Source organism: Rhinolophus sinicus, chromosome 5, assembly GCF_057876585.1.
Source record: "Rhinolophus sinicus isolate RSI-liver-muscle chromosome 5, RSI-T2T, whole genome shotgun sequence".
Lineage (NCBI taxonomy): Eukaryota > Metazoa > Chordata > Mammalia > Chiroptera > Rhinolophidae > Rhinolophus > Rhinolophus sinicus.
Genome location: NC_142505.1, coordinates 63,200,737 through 63,220,221, shown reverse-complemented (window position 1 = coordinate 63,220,221; position 19,485 = coordinate 63,200,737). Strand labels below are relative to the sequence as shown.

Sequence of the window (19,485 nt, the reverse complement as noted above, 5' to 3'; positions counted from 1 at the left end):
TAGGCGCTGTGGGCGCTCTCGTTGTTGCTCCACAAATGGATGTCAGAACGTACAGCTTCCCAAATTTATCTGACCACAGAAGCTTTTTCTTCCCCCATAAAGCCTCCTACGGCATTATTACCTAGCTGATCTCTGAACTCTAGTTCTTAAATTATATTTAATATCCCTCCTTCTCCTTTAAGAAGGTAGCAATCACCTTGAATATACCCACCTGTCTATGTCTTTCTCGCTTACCTTCCCAACACTTCACACCCCACCCCAAGACTCCTTTTTTCTCTTGGCCATTTGGTAGATGGACATGCTCACAAGCTGAAGGTCATTCTCAGTTTCCCAAGGTTAAACTTTCTCGTGTTGTATTTTCCCTCTCACTTAAAACCTAAACTCATGAAAAACAAGAGACGAGAGTCTTCAGGTCCCCGGATTACTACGTAAAACCTGATTATGTGTGATATATAGGGGGACAAAAGCCGGTACCAATGCGCACTTCGGTCAAAGACAGTGCAGTGCTATTGTTAAACGCATGAAACTGGGCGTCCAAGAGATCAGTGTTCAAGTCCCACGTCTACTTCTTACTAGTCATATAACTTTGAGGAGATTATCTGTAAAATGGAGACGAAAGATGGCACTGAGCTAATGGGTCTGGCACCACTTTAAATGAGACTATGCATGGAAGGCCCTGAGCAGAGTGCATGGGCCACTGGCAGCATCACTAATGCCAGGCTGGCTGCTGCTATTAAATGGTTGTCGCTGCTGGTGCTGTTATTCCAGGACACAGGTGCCCCACACGCCATGACTCACTGCTCTGCTCGGCTTGGCCCGCCTCAGCCCTCATGAACCACGCTCAAGGCCTTTGCAGGAGAACCTGAATTACACTCAGTGCCATGTCCATCGCCCAGCTCCACGGCCAAGGGTTCCCTGCCAGGACAGAGCTTCCATGGAAGAGACGCAGCGGGAAGAGAATAGATTTGTATCACTGAAAAAAATCCAACCGCAGCACTTTGACAAAGATAACAGGCTCTCACTTGTATTAACCTGCCCTAACAAACAAAAGCCAAACAGTTAAGTGCTGAAGCCCATAATCCAGGCCAATTTCTCCAGACTGGTACATGGGACCACTGAGATGGACCTGGGAGTCTCCAATGGAAAACAGACCTTGGATCTGACACTTCAGGAAAAAAAATCACAATAATGTCTTAACTTTACAACAGTTAAATTATGAGTGCCCTATGTTACGAAGTCCTTTGTAAAGAAGAACCTGCCTCTAAAATCATTAAGATTTATATGCCTTTAGAAGTATCCATCCAAGTCACATGGAAAATTCCTAACCTCTAGTTATTTACCATGGGATTAAAGAGAAGACGAGTTTGCTAGCTCAGCTTCTCAACAAAGGAATTTCTCTAACATAGGGAGGCAGAGGGAACTCACCTGTCAGAAACACTTTTAAGAAGTTAATATTTTTAAAAATCCATTAGAACCTCTAGCTTTGTGACTATTGTGTGAGTGTTTGCGTGTGTGTGTGTATTTTCATTCAACTAAGTATACTGTAGTGAAATAAAGCACCTTATCTTTCTTTCTACTTGTTCAATGTAAACTATTAGTCAAGAATAATCAGAATTTTCAGAAAGATGGCTCTGTCATATTCTTTGCAATTTAATACTATACAGATAGGAAAGCGAGACAAAAAGTATCCAAGTAAAATGTCATTTTTGGTATCTGAACTTCCCCATAATCTGTCAGAGAATACAAGGTCTCTGCTTCCAAACCAACATTGTTCTCACACTTGAAAAATAACCTATCTAGTCACATGCATGAATTTAATTGGACTATCACTCTGATAAAGAAAGAGAATTCTTGTTGCTACTTGGGAAAGAACGAACAAAATAAAAAGGTGCTTATCAAGGGACTTGGTCCCCCGTCTCACCATACAACACATTATACTGAATACAATATAAGTTAGTTGAGAATAATTTTCCTTATCAGTAATAGGAAATTCTCTGGTGATGTTTAGGGCTCTATTTTCACCTGTAAAGTAAGGAAGTAAGTTAATTTTTATGTTCTCCCAAGGATCTGTAAAACACGCAGCTTGAATATATAAACCCACTTACCATTTCCCATTTGTAAGTTAAATTACTTCGGATTGAACATTCCTAGATTTACTGAAGTAGATAACAATAAAATCTATAGAAGGACTGGTGGTTACTCTGAAAAGGGTTAAGGTCCTGAAAGAAAGAAATGTAGGTAGAGAATATTTAATCAGGGAATGATTTAGAAAAAAGAAAAGGCCTATGATAAAACAAGCTTTGAATGGTGAATTGTATGCATGCATTCCTTTAAAAATAGAGTGCACACCCTGTGTAACGCTGCTTGGGTTTAAAAATCAGACAGAACTAAGTTCAAATCATAGCTTGTCACTTAATTAGCTATGTGACTGTGGGTAAGTCACACAACCACACTTAATCTCAGTGCCCTCATCTGTTAAATGAAAGAATAACAGTAACTATCTCATGGAGTTGTTGTGAAGATAGAATTAGGCAATGCGTGCAGAGTTCTTAATACATAATAAGCACTCAATAAATGTTCTCTATTATTATTCTATTGTAAGGATCAGGCATGTGGGTGTGAGGATAATTTGGCCTTGGCATCCAGTGACTGACAGGGATGATGAAAAAAAAAAAATTAAGAGCTATGATGCTACAATCAGGGGCCCAAACTAGTATTTCAAAGTGGCTTATGTACTACAAAAATCAGCCCCACAAACACTTCCATAATTATTGGAGCAGACTGCAAATCGCACAGGGCAGGACTCCCGTGTAGAGACACTCAGGCTATGTGCTATGCGATGCCAGGGACTGCCATTCCCACAGCATGACCTGAACATGCCCGTTATGGCTTAAATTGTGTGCCCCCAAAATTCATATGCATACTCGTATGTTGAAGTCCCAATCCCCAGTACCTCAAAACATGACCTTACTAGAAAATAGGGTTGTTGCAGATATAATTTGTTAAGATGAGGTCATATTGGAATAGAGTGAGCCGCTCATCCAGTATGACGGGTGTCCTTATAAAAAGGGGAAAACTGAACACAGACACACACCAGGAAAGCCATGTGAAGACGCCGAGCTATGTTACCACAAGCTAAGAAACTACCAAAAGAGAGGATAAAGGCCTAGAACTGACCCCCACTAGCTCTTTCAGAGGAAGCACGGGCTTGCTGACATCTAGATCTTGAATATGCAGCGTCCAGAACTGTGAGACAATGAATTTCTATTGTTCAAGCCACTCAGTTTGCGGTCCTTTGTTATGGCAGCCCGAGCAAACTAATACACCCCCCGAAGTTGTGCGACATGGCAAGCCTGTCTAAAGTCTACCACCCACCTTCCAGAAATATTGACCCCAAATTTCTAGCATAATGAACTATGCTAGTGTCTGCTCCAAATGAACTTAAGTGCCCATCAATTAGACAGGCAATCTCTTCTATATGCTTCAGAAACAGAGCTCAGGGGAAATGGGAAACGTCCATTCAGTGGCCAGCCTATCAATTACTCAACAGAATATGCTGTCCCTACTGTGATGGTGCCACTGGAATTCAGCAAGGTTCAGTGGCAGGAAACTCAGCCTAACGCCTGCCAACACCACCTGCCTCAGTCAAAAGGTGTGCTGCCTGCCTGGGAGCAAGAAACGTTTCAGACACAAAGCTTCTACCTTTTCTGATTTGTCTAGGCAGTGCTTCTAAAGCGTTTTGGGGTGTCAAAATTAAATGGGAATTTGATTAGAGCCAATGGCCCTCTGCTGGAAACATTTCCTTTACTCCAACATTGGCACACATTTTCAAGGGCCCAGGCAGGGCAGGCCTGGCGGGTGAGTGCCCAGCTCAGCTGCATAGAGCCTGAACTTGGGTTAATGTTCTCCTGTCACCATCTTGAAATTCTTAATTTTCTAAACATTTTCATTTTGGATGGGGCCATGCAAATTACGTAGCTGGTTCTCAGTCTTAGGAAAAAGAATGCCATGATACTGGACATTGTAGTTACACCTATTTGGGATTCTCATTTAATACTTTATTTGAGAGCCCCGTGGATACATGATTTAGGGACCCAATATTAATTAACAATCTGGTCACGTATTTGAAAAACACACACCAAAACCAGAATAGATTGGTCTTACCACTTCATGGTGTTATTTTTTAAATGACTAAAAACCAAATAATTAAAAAGGAGTTACATTTCCAAAGGAAATCATTGTATTAAAAATCAAATTTTCTCTAGAATGACAGTTACCATAAAAACACGTAAGTATTAAGCACTCCTCCAAAACCTTCAGAGTAACATGCACTGGTAAGCAGGAGGATTTGCCCTGTCTTCCCAACTTATCTTGATAAATAGTACCACCAATATTGGAGATCTTCACGTCAATTGTAGGTAGTTGCCAAAGACTGCTGTTAATAAACCAGGTTTCCAGTACGCATGTCCTTGTGTCCCTTCCCACAATGAGTGTGGGATGGCCTCAAATTTGTGTTAACTAACAGAAGGTAGCAAGAGTGATACTTTGGCCATTCTGGACCTAGCCTTAAGGACACTGGTTGTTTTCACTTATTCCCTCTTGGACCATTCACTGTGGGAAATTCTGAGCCACCATGTAAGAAATCCAGTTATCCTGCTAGAGAGGCCAAATGGACAGGCCATGAGATGAGAGGCCCTGAAACTATATGGAGGAAGAGAAAGTTCCAATGGTCTCAGGGCCCAAGACAGACCTTCAGATTTCTCCAGCTGTAGCCATCATCTACCTATAACAATGCGTGGAACTCCAAGTCAACACCAGCAGGAGAACTGCACAGGTGAGTCCAGTCAGCCCTCAGAACTGTGAGAGATAATAAAATGGTTAGTATTTTAAGCCACTAAGTTCTGGGTGACTTGTCACACAACAGTGAATAACTTAAATGAGCTCTAAACATTCCATCAAGAAAATAGAGGCTAATCAATGAGGTGAATCTAGTCCATAGATGCAAGCTATTTGGCATGCATTTTTTTAAGTTGTATTAGGTAACATTTAAAAATTAGAAGATCACACATAAAAATCTAGATTTCTGGCTTCTGGAAAATCAGAATATCGACCACAATGGACCTACATTCCCACATGGTAGAAACGAGCAGCAGCAGAATAGTCGTTACCCGTGTACACACGGTAGTCTTGTCCTGTTGTGTCCAGGCTAAGATGGTTTCTCTCTGGCCCGCCTCCCCTCAGTCACCCTGCCCAGTCTCTGTTAGTTCATCTTCAGCTCCTACAGTGCTTAGCAGAGTACATGACACACAACTGGGCCTCAGTACCTACCTATTGAGCAACTGCACAAATCATCCACTGTTCTATCACCCCACATCCTGTTGTTTCTACCTTGAATATTCCCTCTTTCCAATCCTATCATCACTCTGTTCATGCCTTCTCGTCAATAATTCCAAGAGCCTCCCAAGGGTCTCCTGGCCTCCGTGTTGTAACTCTAATCCATCCCTACTAGGATGACCCACTTAAAATACAGATTCAGGCATATCATGGACTCCCCTCAAAAGTCTTCAGTTGATTTCTGGTTGTGATATTGTACTGAATGTTACCATTGGGGAAACTAAGCAAGTACATAGGATCTCTCAGTACTATTTCTTACAACCGTTTGTGAATCTACGATTATCTCCAATAAAAAGTTTCATTTTTAAAATCTATAGAAATTTTAAATGTACATATTCTTTGACCCATAAATTCCACTTCCACTAAAATTAAATTTCTATTATTTTTTTAAATGTATTTCAACTACCTTATGGACTGCTTTTTTTTTTTTTTTTAACTGGGGAATATTGGGGAACAGTGTGTTTCTCCAGGTCCCATCAGCTCCAAGTTGTTGTCCTTCAAACTAGTTGTGGAGGGTGCAGCTCGGCTCCAAGTCCAGTTGCTGTTTTCAATCTTAGTTGCAGGGGGCGCAGCCCACCATCCCATGCAGGAATTGAACGGGCAACCTTGTTGTTGAGAGCCTGCGCTCTAACCAACTGAGTGAGCCATCCAGCTGCCCCTATTAATTATTTTAATGTCCCCATCACCTAGAGAACAAAGTCCAAATCCACTTAGCCATACTTTCAAGGCTTTCCTCATTTTGTCCTTTATTAAAAGCAATTACTAATCCCTGAAATTCTCAAACACACACTGTGTGCATTTGCTCAGCCTGGGGCATCCACCATCATCCTGTAAACCGTCTACATTCTCCAACATGAAATTCAAACCTCATCTTCCACAAAGCCTGTTTAAAGTCTGCCAGCAGAAATTAACCTCTCCTTAGCCTACACCCCACCGTATTTCCTTTAACCTTCAGTGCACCCAGCCACCCTTGTTTCAGAGGTATTTTGCATATGCACATGATAGGGACTATAAAACTATCTCCTGCTCTCCTCCCAATTTCATAGAGTAAACCAGTTCAGAGAGGTTAAACAGTGTTCCCACGATCACCCAGCACAGTGAAGGCCTAAGATGCCTCTTTCCAAAATCTCTGCTCCTTCTGCTTCTCCTTGGAGACTGGACATCATTTACCTTCAGAGCCACTATTGGTTAAAACAGTCACTAACAGAAGTCTGCATATATTAGCTGGTGAGTCTGCCTTGAATCAAACTGGAGTAAAAGACAAAGATTTGCATCTCATGATACCCTGAATAATGCTACCTGCAAAAAGAGTGAACAAACATTTCCCCTCTCCGGTTTTAACACAGAATCATTAAATCCTTCAGATACAAGTCCCCGTAAAAGGGTATGACATTGTCCAGCATGGATTCCCTGCTTTTACTTGCACATCAGTAAGTGAACACCAAGTGGAATTTTCCACATTCGCTCTAAACCCGAAGAGGTCCACTGAGAATTTAGGGATAAGGAGATTTGGAATAAATTTGAGAAAAAGGTCTTTGTTAAGATGAAAATTTTAATCAGATACGAAAAAAGACATGTTTAATATATTTTAAAGACAATTCAAAGTTATATGTGTTTGAAGGTAACTAACAAAAATATAGTCGAACTTTAAACACATTGCATAATTTATGTTAATGAGAGATGATAGCTTTCAGCTCACTGCAGAGTTGAGAGAAAACGTGCCCACTGAAATTTCCCACCCATGTGATTAAGTTCCTCTATCTCCTCAAACACTTCATACCCCTCCCTCCCTTACCAGAAGAAACCTGGCTGAGGCAAACCAGGCAACTGCATACAGTTTCCCCTCCTCTCTTTTCTACTCACAGAATCATAACTGCATAGTAGCTCATGGCAGCACGGTGCCCAGAGGGGAATTGTCATTTGATAAAGATCTAGACAATGAGATGCAAGGAGACATCTACAGAGGGTTTCTAGGAAAGCCTGTGCTCTTCTGCTGTTACAGGGGTTACTCCTTTGTCCTTTCCCTTCTTTTTCTTAGAGCAGATGTGATCCCTATAGGAACAGCAGCCATCTTGCCACCACAAGGTAAAAACATTAGGAAAAAGCCAAGACAAATCACTTTAAGGTTCGTTCTGACATCATGGAGCCACTAAAAGAATGGCAGCGGTCATGGATCTCTGAGCTTCTTGTATAGGAGGAAATGAATCCCTATTTGTTTGGCAACTGTTAATTGCCTATTGACTTGCAAGCATGGAAAGGTAAACCTGATTGAAACACAAACTCTCCCCCTACCACAGTGTCTACCCTAAAGCTCTCTCAAGTGACAGCCATTTCATCTCTTACACCCCACATACGAGGAAGAACTAATATCCACCCTCCCCAACCTGCTTCTCTCCCAAGAGCTCCATCTCTGTAAACAGAACAACACTCTACCCACTTACCGGTGTGAGAAATCTAACCTCCATCCTTCCCTCCTCATTCTCCCTCACCACTTAAGTCCAACCAATCACCTAGGTCTGTGCTTCTTCATCCCCAGCACCTCTCAATTCCATCCCATTCTCTCCATGTCAACAACCACGATGCAAGACCAGGATGTCGTCATCTCCGGTCTGCACTGCTCCTCGCCAATCTTCTTCGTCACCACGCTCTGAGATGCATTCTATGTGCCACTGCTACAGTGATCTTGCAGAAACACAAATAGGACCCTATAGCTCCTACTTAAAACTTTTCCAGGCCACCCTATTGGCCTTTGAATAAAACCCATCTTCCTAATCATGGCTTTAAAGGTCCTCCATTCTATGGCTCCAATGGCACTGAACTTGAATTAACTTTCTCTCCAAGATCTGGCCTTCAAAGCATCCCATACTTTCAGCAGATATCTTCACATGCCCAGAGGAAGTTCTCCCATATATTTCTGATTGAATAACTTTATTCATTCTGCCAGAACACATAGTCTAGGAATTTCATCAGCACTTCCATGTTTTGACTTGGAGTACCTGACAACCTAGGCCTGATATAACCATTTAAACTTCTCTGCACACCCGCCACACCTTCCATTAAAACACTGCTTTTCTCAAACGCCATTTAAAGCGCTGTATTATAACTGCTGCTTTTTCCTCCCCTTCTTTAAAAAAAAAAAAAAAAAGGAAGTTGAACTTAAAGATATATTGCAAAACAGCACAAAGGTTTAAATATGGATAATGCCGGCACGATAACCCAAATGACTAAAGTGGAAAATGTTAGCAACACTCGAGTCAGTGCTTATCCATTTCTGGTGACACGCAGTTATGATGCATGGTTCTCAGTCATAAATGAGATTTAACATCAGAAGTTTAAACAAAGTCAAAACTTTACTCCATGAACATGAGCCCAGTTAAGATATGAAAGCAATACAGACTTGACTTAAATACAGTTTATGTGATGGTTTTTATTTATTTTGGAAATTTTAGTTCCTGGCGTTTCCTATGAGTCATTTTCCATGAATATAAAACTGTCCACCTAACATTAACCCTGACTAACTTTGATCTTTTGTGACCTATACAATTGTAAACGCATGGTTATAAGACTTTTACTGAATATTTTCAATTTGCTGAAAGAGCTCCATTTATATAAATGTACCAACAGTAACAGAAGACCTCAACTTTATTTTCCACATATTAATCACGTTGATTTCCATAGAGGGTTTGTGTAATCCACCTTAGAATATAAACTCTACTTAAGCCAGAGACACATTAGCAATAGAATTAATAACAGTGACGGCAGTAACAATTATATGAGCAGTATTCGCTGTAACGAGGACTTGAGTATTCTCGTGCTGCAGGCCCTTTGCTAAGCACTTTACAGAGGCATTATCTCATGGGTTTCTCACAAAATCTGGCACAACTAGAAACATCTCCATATTACAAAAGGAGGAAACTGAGGCTCAAAGAAGTAAGCAACCTCTTCATTATCGTTTATCTGGTACATAATGGAACCTTACGTATGACCCCAGACTGGCTAACTGCAGGATTCAGGGTTCTTAGTCACAACTGCAAACATTTACATAGCACTCCTCATGTACCAGGAGTTAACAAATACTCAGTATTCAGAACAATCTTATGGAGCACGTATTATTATATCCTTATTTTACATATGAGGAAACTCAAACACGAAAAGGTCAAGTTACCAGCCAGGATTCAAGCCCAGGCCAGGGCCTCCAGAGTCTGTGCCCTTAACTAGCCACTGCACTATCCCTCAAGTAATAATAATAATATCTCTAGGGCATTGACAATGCGCTGGGCATTGTGACACTCATGAAATTCTCACAATAACTCAGAGGTAGGTGGTATTTTTATCTCCACTTTACAGATGAAGGTTCTGGAGCTCAGAGAAGTTAATTCAGTTTTCCAGAGTCACACAGCCAACAAGTGTCACACTGGGGAATATAAAGTAGCAACATTGGGTTTCATTCCCCCACCTCCCCACTTTTTTCCCTGAGGGATGACTGGCTGGGAAACAGTCAGCATCAGATTTTCCACCTCTTTAAAACTGTACAGTTTGTGTAATTTAGGGTGTGACTATTCAGAGACACCTTTGAGCTAATCTTCCGGGAGCCAGTGGAACCGCAATGCACAGCACAGAACAATACAGTACTTTCTCTGTAAATTACACACGCCATCCCAGCTTGGGGAAAGCCCATCTTTGGGATATGAACACCTAGGAACAGACAGTCTAATTTTAGAAATAAATAGGGTCCACTCTTGTTGTTTTTCCTTTTTTACACATGTAGGGAACTTTGCTCTTTCTACTAAAGCAAGTACCACTCGTTTTCTATTCCTACCCGCTTAAAAGTTCCATCATGTAAGCCCAAACAAATCCCTCCAAAAAAGTATTATGAACACTATTAAGAAAAAGCAATCGTTCCTCTAATCATTTTTAATAAATAGAATTGGGGAGAATCTAAATAGAATTAAAACTCATTTCTGACAATAGAATTAAGGACTAAAAATGCAACTACAGCGAAATAAATTGATATACCATAGCCCAGTTAAAGAATTATGATTTGTGTGTCATTGAGTTTTGGTTTTTGCAGAGACAACTTGAATAAAATTCCACAAGGCCACAGAATTATCTTGGAGACAAAAATCACATCTTCGGCATCTTCAACAACATACAAAGTCAGTAACAGTTGTTACCCTAAGCCAAGACAGGAACAGATATTTAATATGAATAGACAGGAGAAAAATGCAGAGTCTGTCTTTTAATCATTCATTCTTTCATTTATGGACTCATTTAATCAACAAATATTTATATACTGCCTAGCTATCAGATCTTGTGCTAACTTCTGGGAGTAAACGGTGAACAAAGTAGCTGTGCTCTCTGGCCTCACAGAGTTGGGAAACAGACACTGAACGCAGAGATAAACCCCGGATAATTATGCAAGTAAGTAAGTAGGTAGGTAAGTAGTATAAAGGAAAAGATCAGGAAGCCATAAAAGAAAAGTGTGGCAAACTCAGATAAGGGGATAAGGAAGTGGGTCAGGAAGCAACCATTAAATTGAGACTGAAAGATGGAGTAAAAAGTAGACAGAAGAATGGTGGAAAGTGTTCAGACAGTAGGAAGAATGTGTGCAAAGGCATGAGGTAGAAAAGAATTAAAAGGAGGCAGTGTGACAGGGGACTCAAGAACTCTTGGCTCTGATTCCCGCTTAGGTGCTAAAAGCTGGCCTCATCCTCCTGAGAGGCATGGCGCTGGTAATCATGGTACCTCTCCTTGGCAGCACGGCCTCAAGCGCCCCAACACATGCCAAGAGACTCAGCTGAAGGGCCAGCCTGGGCTAGTGTCGGCCCTCCTATCTCCCGGGAAGTTGTTTCCAGAATCCTCAACCTGGAAACATACATTTCTAGGCTGCCCAAGATGAGGCCAGTTCATAGAACAGGAAGGAGGGATTATGTCGATGGGTCAAAAGACTGGGGCTCCTCTTGACAGAGTTCACACTGGAGGCTTGAAGGTGAGGTGAGGCTCGGGCAATACTTCTCCACAGGGGAAATACATGAACTGACCAGCTGTGTGTCTACCCGGGGCACCAGCCTAGAAGGGGCACTAAAACATCACAGGAAGTGGAACAAATATTCTGATGGAAGGGAGAAGTTGCGATGTCCAAAAAAACATTCTTAAGCAATAACAGATGGTCCCTACACTACCTTTTAAAGAGGGTTAATTGCAGGATCTTGGGGCGCTAAACAATGTGAGGCAAGTTTGGGGCGGAATCAAACTGCTTGAGGCGATAGAAGAGAGGCTTTGGGCTTCGGGCGCCTCCTGCCCTGCACAGCACTAGGTTTAAGGGGATGGTGGAAACACTTCCAGAATATTGGTGACGGTGCACCTGAATATTAGTCTGCCTGGGACTAACACAGGCCTCAGGCTGGCCGTGGCCTCCTGCCCTATTTCCTGTCATTAAGATTGCTTTGTGGGGTACCCTCCTGACCAGGCCCATCTCCACCTACTCAGCTCCTTGAGGGCAGAAGCTGTGTCTTGTTTATCACTCTATCCCAATTACTAGCTCACTGTAACACTCAATGAATTTGTACTATTTTCTGTAATAACAACAACAAAAAAAAGTATTAAAGCTATATAATAAAGGCTATGTTTACCCATATCACTCAGTTTGCAAGCAACCCTTAATGTCAATATATAAAATTACTTCATAGTTTGCGAGATTTTCAATGTGAGATGTCTATGGAAATTTTCAAGAGATTAAATAAAGTGCAGCAAGATAATTCATACATCTGAGGTCCAGCTCTGCATACTCAAAAAGACAAGTAATCAGTCACAAATATGAAATACTCAAACACATTGAGATGGGCGGGATCAAAGAATACAGACAGACAGTATCAAAACCCAGAAGTTCAATAAAAACGACCTAGGCCACCAACTTTGTTTTATAAGGAGGAAAACACTGAAGCTCAGAATGCTGCGCTACTTGCCTGCTACCTAATGACAAAACCACGACTTAAACAATCTCTGCATTCTCAGACCACCATTTTCCCCACCACACTGGGTTGCCACCTGAGTTAATCAGAGCATGTTACTTGTCTGGCTGGAAATCTGCAATGGCTCCCCATTTTTGGTGAGTAAAAGGCAGTCTTTACAAATCCCTGTGGGGTCTGCCTCACTCGTGTCCTATTCCTTCCCTGAGCTTGTCCCCTGCCCTTCCCACTACTTGTCCCCTGCCCTTCCCACTACTTGTCCCTTTGCTCAGCCTGTCCCAGCCACTGCAGCCAGCATGCTGTTGCTGAATGGGGCACACTTCTGTCGGGGCCTCTGTACCTGTCTTTCTGTCTGCTGCGCCTTTCTCCCAAATACTGGTAAGACCCACTCTCATCTCCTCAGATCTTTCCTCAAATGTCATTTTCTCAGTGAAGCCTTCCAATTTTAAATTACAAATCACCCCAAACCCATCCACTCTTCAGCTTCTCTCTAGCGCTTATCACCATTTAGCATGTTACACATTTTACTTAAGTATTGACTTCTGCAACCCTTCCCTCACCCACATGTAAACTCCATGATTAAAGAAATTTTCAACAGTTTGATTCACTGCTGTATTCCTCATACCTATGAGTGACTAGCACATAGAAAAACCTTAGAAAATATTCATTAAATAACTGGTTATATGGATTGATGGGTGGAGTTCAAAAGTGGCCCAAATCCAGAGAATGTAAGAGCTGCGAAATGTCTGATAATGTCTGACAGCCTCTGAGAAGCAGCCTGTGGCCTGGGTGTCATCTACCATCACTATGTACCCACTCTAGAACTGGCATTCACTGATACCCTGTGTGAAAGTCAGCAAAGCAAGGAATGAAGTGACAAAGACTTGTCAGAGCCAATCCTCTTTGAGGTAGGTGGCTCTGGATTGAAGAGTAAACATGCAAGCCAATAATTGATCAGAAACAAGACGCTCTTACATGTGCAGGTGCAGAAATCACTTCTGAATTGCTTCCCTGTACCCTTCAGGTTAGAGTACAAGTGGATGGTTTGCTTAGATTGGATATCCCCAAAAAAAGATCAGATTTCAAAGACTTTCTGGCATGAACCAACATTTACCATTAAGTCTAAACGGCTGGCACAGCTGAACCTCCATGCATCATTCTAAATATAAAACCACCAAAACCAGGCTTCAATTATAACTTAATGACAGCTACATAAGGAAGATACTAACAGTGGCCAAAAACAAGGCAGTAGGAACCAAGGGTAGATAATTAAAACTATATAATAGTTGACCCTGCCACAAAGGAAAACAAAAATAATAACATTCAGACAGACCCAAAATAACATAAACAGTTTCTGCTCTTTCATGTTTAAAACCCAATAAAGGTTTGCGTCCACACCATATTGCATCCCACCAGTACCTGAAATAGTAAAAATATCCACAAACAACTACCTGCCCAAACGTGAAAGACACAGATTAATTCTAATTTACAAAAATGAAATACCTGGGATCACTAAATTTCCCATCTAATTCAGAGCTTTATAGCCCAACACATACCAGAGTACCAAAAAAAAATGTATACACATGACTTGCACTCATCTCTTGTTATTGGTATATATTGAGTATTACAATTTTAATACAGTTTTTTCCTTTCTTAAAATGTGTATACATTTTTTTGGTACCCTCTGTATAAATTGAAAAATGGAATCTTCCATTCCCAGCCTTAGCAGTCCCTCCCATGCCTGGGCATCTACCCAAACCAATGCTTTCCATGACATGCCTTATTATCTCCTTACCAACATGAACCCATGTCCCATTTTAATTCATTTGCTGGAAGTTGGTGTGATCTCAACAAGTTCTGAATCCTGGAGTCATTTTTAAATGGCATTAATTTCATGTGAAATCATTTCAAAAACAAAAAAAGCAAAAGTACTAGAAAAGAACTGTTGAAAAATATTTCAGCATTTACTGCAACGGTAACTCTTACTTTCCAAGATTCCCAGTTTCCATAGCTACATCTAAGATGGGTACAGCTCTTCTCTTACCTACGACAGCTAGAGCAGGTATGTGTGTGTCATGTGCCATCTGCAGACATTTCCCCATCGCTAATGGCACGCTGCTGGAGAATCATTTGGGACCATTCAAAGCCATTAAGGCTATTAACTCTAACTTAGGCCAAGTCTAATAAACAAGTGTCATCCCAAAAGGAAATGAGTTAAGCTGGCCTTCAAAGTCATTTAAGCAAATACTCAGAGTCAGAGTGCCTCACAGGAAGCTTCTCATGAAATCCTTCTGCTTTGATTTTGCCCAATTTAAACCAGAGATCACTGGAAATGTTCATTCCAGGAAAAAACAAACAAACGAAAAAACCCTATTTAAATGGAGTAACTTTCAGTGGGTTTTAAGTGACCAACTGAAAACATTTCTAAGCGTTGCCCAAGTCTCTGGCCACCTCATACACACAACAGCAGGTGCACCATAAACATTTAGGAAACCAACATGGAATGAATCCAGTTCCACCAACGTCAAGTTAAGTTTCTGATCTGGAAATTCTAGACCATAAACAGTCACACAGGAGAGAAGAGGTGGCGGCCAGTGACAGTGCTATCAATATCCTTGTCATGTCTACACAGCACGTGACCACCTGCAGATCCTTGTTAATGCTAAGCTGACACCTAGGACATCTCATTTCCCAAATGAAATCATTCTCATTTTTCAAGAGTTCTCTCAAAGATGACCCTCCAAGAAGCCATTCCTAATCTAATTCATTCCTACTTCACTTGTTCTTCAGATTTAATCACTTCCTATATTCAAACATCTGGGACCAGGCTTTCCTTACCTTACACCCTGACATTATTTATTCTGTCTTTTGTCATAATTGTTTCTTGCCTTGCTGCTCCATTTAACACTAAGGTTTTTGAGGGCCGGAACTATACTTTAAATTCCTCTCTACTGCTTTGCAGTTGCTTTATGCCCAGTAGATACTCGGTAAATATGGTCTGAATTGAAAAGATCTCAGCCTTGGATTTAATTCTCTAAAAATCTCCAACTAGTCTAATAGCTTAAGGGCCAAACCTACTTAAAAATTAACTTAAATTGTAAGTACAGTGAAATCACTCTAAATTATTAACCTAACCACTCTATGTGTTTATTTTCCTACTTGGAAAATCAGGCCAGCCATAAGAACGACCTTCCCTAGACAGGCGACTCTAAGAGTAATGAGGTAATTTCCTTCAAAGATGATGAGGTTTTCAGGATTCTCTGGAATGCATACCTATGCCTCCATGTGTCATTATTAATAGTTCCCTCTAGGTAGAAGCAACACTAGAACATTTCAGAATTTTCGAGCAACTCTGCATTATGTACTCAGGTGTCAACATAATCTCAATTTGATGGTCCCATTGCTTACAAAGGAGTAATGAATTAGGAGACAGATTTACTAGAGATGCTAGGAAATATTCCATTGACTTTGTGTGCTGTTTCTATGCTCATGATCCAAGGGTGTCATCCACTGTGTTTGTATAGGCATCCATATACATCTATCTGAGTCAAGAAATGAATGAGGGGGCGAAGGGGTAAGTTTTACCCCTAAACTAGGGTTGCCAGATTTACCAAATAACAATACAGGATGACCAGTTAAATTCAAATTCAGATGAACAAAGAATAACATTTTAGTATAAGTAGCCCATGAAATATTTGGGCCATACTTATACTAAAATATTATTCTTTGTTTATGTGAAACTCAGATTTAACTGGCCATCCAGTATTTTATCTGTCATCCCTACCCCAAATCCAGAAATTATATATTATTGGGTCTTCAATTAATAAAAAAAGACAAAGGAAAGCAGATAGCAATGAATGCATTTTGTGAAGCCTTAACTTTCAGCAAGAATACAGTAAGTCATAAAATGGTATTACAGAACATTTTAGAAAGCTCAGTGTAATGAAGGGAGGGAAAATAAAAATAGCTGAGTAAGGTGCTCTACGTGCCAGGTTCTATGCCAAACCCTTTATGCACATTATCTCCTTTAATTCTTACCACATCCTTAAGAGGTAGGTATTATTAATATTATTATTTATTGCTATTATTTTACCAATAAGGAAAGCAGGATACAAAGAGAACAAGTTGCCCAATGTCACGGAGCAGTACAGCAGAGAGTGAAACTCAGGCAGGTTTAACAGAAGGTCTTACGTGCTTAACCACTACTTCATATACGGGTGAGCAAAAAGAGAATACTTGTAATCTGCCCCAAACTCACACCACCGCTAATCAGTGTGGTTGGGATTCAAACCCAGGAAAGACTCCAGAGTTTTAGCCCTACAATATACCACCTCCCCAAGCCATGCAAAAATCGGAAATGTGCACAACCCCCCTAAACCAGCTGCGATCACCACTGTGATCTTCAAAGAACGGTTCTGGCACTCAGAATGGCTTCCTAGGAATTTTTATCAGATCCATCTGGCTGAATTTTGACTCTCTTATGATCTAAAGGTTTTCCTGGATTGGAGGGAGAATGTGGAGATCTCTATTTGGGGGAAGAGGTTGTTGTTACTGCCCTTTCTGTACCAAAACATCTCTTTTAAAATAAGCGACTCATCTAATGTCTACCAGTCTTGCTGTCTTCAGGCAAATTCTTGCTCCTGCACTGGAACCCCCAAACACTGGCAATAACCCAGCACACAGCCCTGAAGGCCAATCTAAAGAAACCACCAAAGCCAACGTCAAGGTCCAATTATGTGAGAAAGAACCACGAGAGCCAAAATTTTCCTTCTTGGATCTGGAACGAAGAGCCAGGATTATTCCATGTCAAACATCTGAGTTCAGAAAATATCAGAAGATATCCAGAACTTTTTACCTGGAGCAGCTTTACCTATGGGAACCCTCATATGCCTTCTTCTATATTCTTGTCTACCTCTGGAACGAAGACAGATGTCTGTAATCTGTGTGTGCATGTGAATACAACACAATACAGTACTTACCTAACTTTACTCTCAAAACCTACTATGGGAGGCAGAGGGTATTGGTCAGGGAGAATTAGCTGCAGTAAAAGGTGGGGGAGGTCTGTGAACAGGATGGACACATAACTTATAGTAACACACGGTAATTAATCTACAATCGTCTGTTTACTTGGCTGTGTCTCCCATTAAAATACAGGCTTCCTGAGGGCAGGGACCATGTCTATCTTATTCACCATTGTGTTGCCCAGGTGTGTGGTACAGAATAGGCACCCAACTACATGATGAATGAGCAAATAAAAAATCACTACTGTCACTAGTAAGCAGTGTGTACACCACAGTCTTTCTTTGGCCCTCAGTGCCCTTGAAATCTGTGACCAAGGTCTGTGTCCATTTGCAATCACAATGTCTCTTCAGGGATAGACAATGCATGTGTCTCATCATTTCTCAAAAAGACTTGTAATGCTAAACCATCCTAACTGGCCTCCATGACACTAGACCTGGCCACACTCAAACCCATTCTTCCTTTGGGAGCCAGAGTGCTATTCCTCTGCTTAAATGCAGCCACGCTCCCTGGTGCCCCAACCACACTCAAAAGCTTACACTGTCCCAAAGGCACCACACTGGGCTACACGTCCACGTCTCCCGTCTACCCGGAATGCCTTCCTCTCATTTGCTTGTCAGTCCTCTCAATGAATTCAATACATCAATAATGAATTCAAACTTCATTTCTTCTATGAGATTTTACTCTTCCCTTCTCCCCTCAGAATTGACCCCTCCATCTTTTGTCCCCAAAGTTACAATTACAGACCTAGCACCATATTCATGTCACTGTGAATTAGAAGAAGGCAGAGCTCATGTCTTATGGCTGCCATTTTATCACTAGCATAGTGTCTGGTATGTAGTAGGCTTGGAACAATCATTTCCTAGATGAGTAAATGAACTTCGGAGAGTAAAAGTGAAAACTTTGTTAATCTAATTGTTTCCTGATATCTTACTCCAACAGGAGTATTACCTGGACACCTTCATTAAGTTCCACCTAACCTATATCTGCTAAATCTACCAAACTATTGAAAGGAGAGACAATGATGTGTGCTGCTGTCACTGCTTTTGTCTAAGTGAACACCTGCTGACAAGAAACTTCACAGAATATTACCTACGTGTAATCGGGCCTGAGATAACTAAAACAAAATGACCCCAAATCAAAGAACCACTGTAAGGGACCTCAGAGAAAAGGTACTTCTGGGATAGCAAGTAAGTTTCACTTCTGATATCCACAGTGAGAGGTGGAAGCCACGTGCTCTGAAATCAAAAGGGCCCAGGCCTCTTCCTGGGTTCCCAGGACAGTGACAGTTGGCCACACCTAGCATGGTGGAGCAGCACAGTGCCACCCAGACACCTGATCTAGTCCCCACCCTTCATTTTACCTAAGCGGGGACACAGTACTCATAAATGGTTAGCGCAGAGTCACACGATCACTGTTTCCCCGAAAATAGGACCTAACCAGAAAATAAGCCCTAGCATGATTTTTCAGGATGACATCCCCTGAGCATAAGCCCTAATGCGTCTTTTGGAACAAAAATTAATATCAGACCCAGTCTTATTTTGGGGGATACCCGGTAGTTAGTGGCACAGCTGGGCCTGGAACCAGGCCTCCCAACACATTCACTCATTCAACATTTATTAACTGTTAGGTCCTACATGGTGTCATCTGCTGGAATAAAGTGATGAACAAAAACATTCACGGCTGTCAACCCAGTGAAATTTACAGTTTATTCGATACCTCATTCATAGCGTCTCTTATCCCCTTATAATATGTTCTAATGCCCAACTCCCCTCAGCTCCCACTTTCTTATATTTAGTGACATTTCCTAGATATATATAAAAACTCATTTTTAAAACCTACTTCACTCAAAACAATTCAACCATTCATAGCTATTCTTTCTTTCCCTCCTTTATTCTATTTATGCAAACTTTTTAAAACTCACATTTAACCCAAACCTCCACAATGATATTTGAAATATTTTTCAGACAGCTATACCATTCCCAAATCTCAATTCAGAGAACTTACTACGGTGTTAGAAGTGTTCACTAAGTGTCTACAGGTCCTATATGCACGTTTTCTAGAGGCCAAACAATCATAACTTGTACTCAGGAACTCAAACCAG

The 19,485-nt window shown here is 41.2% G+C and overlaps 1 protein-coding gene across 9 annotated transcripts in view; it reads right to left on the bottom strand.

The window, feature by feature from the left end:
* The window catches only part of MITF (melanocyte inducing transcription factor), a 204,222-nt gene that overhangs the window by 160,863 nt on the left and 23,874 nt on the right, over window positions 1-19,485 (bottom strand). For 2 of the 9 annotated variants that reach the window (XM_074313273.2, XM_019711746.3), the window contains exon 2: window positions 4,751-4,857. The exons of the other annotated variants lie outside the window; for them this stretch is intronic. The gene's annotated coding sequence lies outside the window, so the exon portion shown is untranslated. The remainder of the gene's footprint in view (window positions 1-4,750; window positions 4,858-19,485) is intronic. 9 annotated transcript variants of the gene reach the window in all.